Source organism: Pteropus alecto, unplaced genomic scaffold (genome assembly GCF_000325575.1).
Source record: "Pteropus alecto unplaced genomic scaffold, ASM32557v1 scaffold3, whole genome shotgun sequence".
NCBI classification, from domain to species: domain Eukaryota; kingdom Metazoa; phylum Chordata; class Mammalia; order Chiroptera; family Pteropodidae; genus Pteropus; species Pteropus alecto.
The window spans coordinates 69,957,994-69,960,793 of record NW_006442484.1 but is presented as its reverse complement, the minus strand read 5'-3'; the positions used below and the strand labels follow the sequence as shown (position 1 = coordinate 69,960,793).

At 32.8% G+C, this 2,800-nt stretch overlaps 1 protein-coding gene across 1 annotated transcript in view; it reads right to left on the bottom strand.

The window, feature by feature from the left end:
- Window positions 1-2,800, bottom strand: part of MAP2 (microtubule associated protein 2) — a 123,809-nt gene that overhangs the window by 40,009 nt on the left and 81,000 nt on the right.

The following is a 2,800-nucleotide window of genomic DNA, read 5'->3' as shown; positions in this document are numbered from 1 at the left end:
TGATTGTCCTGGCATCACACCTTCTGCCCCACTTACACTGTTGTCTGCCATCTCTAAGCCCTTCCCATTTTGCAAGCTTTTGACAGAAGACTCCTCAGTTTGCCAACGGGGTTTGCTGTCCCTAAGTAATATGGAGGGAAAACTACTTTCAGATTAGCAATTAGAATGTTTCTACATCACCGACAGAGGAAAACACCACCCTAGAATTCTGGAGCAAAGCTAAGAGGGCACAAAGATTCCTGGTTTTATTTTCTGATGATTTCATTGTCTTGCATGGCTTCCAAATTCTAACAGTTCAGTCCAAATGACAACCATTACAGTTAGGCCAAAAAGAAAAAAGAGATTAATTTGAAAACATCATAACTAGTACAGTATTAGTTTACTATACCTGAGTTTCCTTTCTAAGTGTGCTACTTGTTTAACTTTTTCATCAAAATCCCTTTAAATGTTTCTCAGAATAAGCACATAATCTGGGAATTATAAATATTGCATAGGTTATAAAATAATATTCATAAATGATAGTAATTAATATCTTAAATTATTTTTAGCGGAAGCTTTCATGCTTCTTTGGGAAAGAACACTTTTAAAAATGTTTGATAATTAATAAAAACTAAGCATATCCTCAAAATCATTGAACTACTAGATTTAATCCAAGAGCTCTCTTATATTTGTAGAAAAGGACTGGGCTTTGGCAGTCACTGTGCCTTTAAATTATCGTTGCCTCAAGGATGTGTCAAAGAGGGTAAATTATCTCTAGACAAAAAAACCCACCTGTTCCCTTTCCACAGAACTTGCTATGAGCAATATATTAATGGAATTTTGTCTAGGTCTTTACAAACCAATTGTTTTGAAAAACTGAAGCATTGAATTCTACCTTGTGACTTGTCACTAATTTATTTTCTGATAAAACAAACTTAAAAATTTTTTAGACATACTTTAAGAGTGGTTTAAAATAAAAGAGAAGGATTGGTTTGATTGTCTAGACCACATATCTTTCACATATTGAAGGTGAGAATATTACTTGGACTTTTAAATTAATGAGAAGAGTTTGTAAAATATATACTTTAAAAAATATAACTCAAAAAAAGTTATCCTTTTAAAAGCAAATCATTAGGTCCTCTTATAGTTTAATAATTTTTCTGAAAAAAAATTCAATAAAAATACAAGTTTGGTTTGAAAAATATTAAGAATAAAACATTTTCAAATTGCTTTCAACAGGAAGTATTAAGTTGACATTTTCTTTGACTATACTGAAACAGCCTGGGGAAAGCAATCCCAAAATATAAGGAAGGTTACTGTGGAAAGTGACACTTAAGTTACCAAAATGTGAAAGTGATACTATATTTTATTGATATATTTTCATTACATCTATTACATCAACTTCCAAAAAGCAGATGGGGTGAATTCCCAGATGGATGGGGTACCCTAGCACCCTTTCTGTTCCAACTCCATGTAAGAGTAAGAAGAGTAAATTACTTGACTTCTGGTTGACTTTCGAGTCAATATCATATCCCTCTCTGGATTAAGAGGATTCTCTCACACTTGAAAGGCTTTAAGTAGGAGCTCGAAACATTTTCAATTACCTGAGAGAAGTACAGCTGTCATGGAAGTCTTTCCATTGTATTTCAATTAAAATCCAGGCTCCTGAGTCCTACTGGCTGCTTCTTATTCTCAGATTCTTCACTACTCTACCCTTTTCTCACTACCCATTAGGCACAAGACTCCTTCAGTTCCTTCATGCTCTTGCCTATCTGGGGTGGCTTTGCACATCTTGGTCCCTCTGTCCCCAAACTCCTTTCCTCCATCTTTGCTTGGCCAACAGGTCCTCATGTTTCCAGGCTCAGCATCTTAACTGTCCCCTCACTATCCAATAAAATAAGACTTCCATTTTTCTAACTTTTCTAAGTTCCCTGTTCTTCTCCTTCCTAGTGATAATCCAATCATAAATTATATGTAAGCTTATTTATTGGATTTCTGTTTTCCACTAAACTGTGCTCCTTACAAATAGGGATCAAGTCTGTTTTGTTCACTAATATATATCCAGAATTTGAAGAGTACTGGGGACATTGTACATGCTCCATAAATATGTGCTGACTGAATGGAAGAACAAAAGGCAAAAAGAATCATTCAAATCTATGAATTAAAAGTTCAAATCACATTTTTCATGGAATTAACTAATAATCAGTGGCTGTTGTGACACTGATTATATACACTGATTATAGTCGCAAAACTTTCTTGTATTTATCAGAATAATTTATCTTGTTTAACATTAGTTCAGGCAGTAAATCTGAAAAAAGGCCTCAATTTAAGAAAGCAAAATCTCACTCAAAAAAGTTTTAGTTTATAAATCTGTGACAAAAATAAATCCTATTTATTGATCATTTGTAGTTCAGTAATTTAGGTAAATCTGTATCTAGGAAATCAAAGAATATTTTAAATAAACCTAATTACAAATTATAAAAAGACTGAGTCTTCTGTGATATTCAATTTTTAACACAATAAAATGATCTCTAAAGGAACAGCAAAAAGATAAAGAAATAAATGAATACAATGGTATAGATTAAAATTCTGATTTTAGTATATGAAAACTAAATTATATTAAAATAATAATTGAGCTGTAGCTCTCCTTTGCCTTCTTCTGTAATTCAAACAATACATAAGTTAACTGATCTAAGTCAGAGAACCAATACTAGTTTGCTTTTTAAATAGCGCCATTCATCTCAGATTCTGAATGATTATTCTTCAAAGGCTTCCCTCTGTTTAACCAGCATGAATTGAAAAGCTGACGTGGCTTTGCATG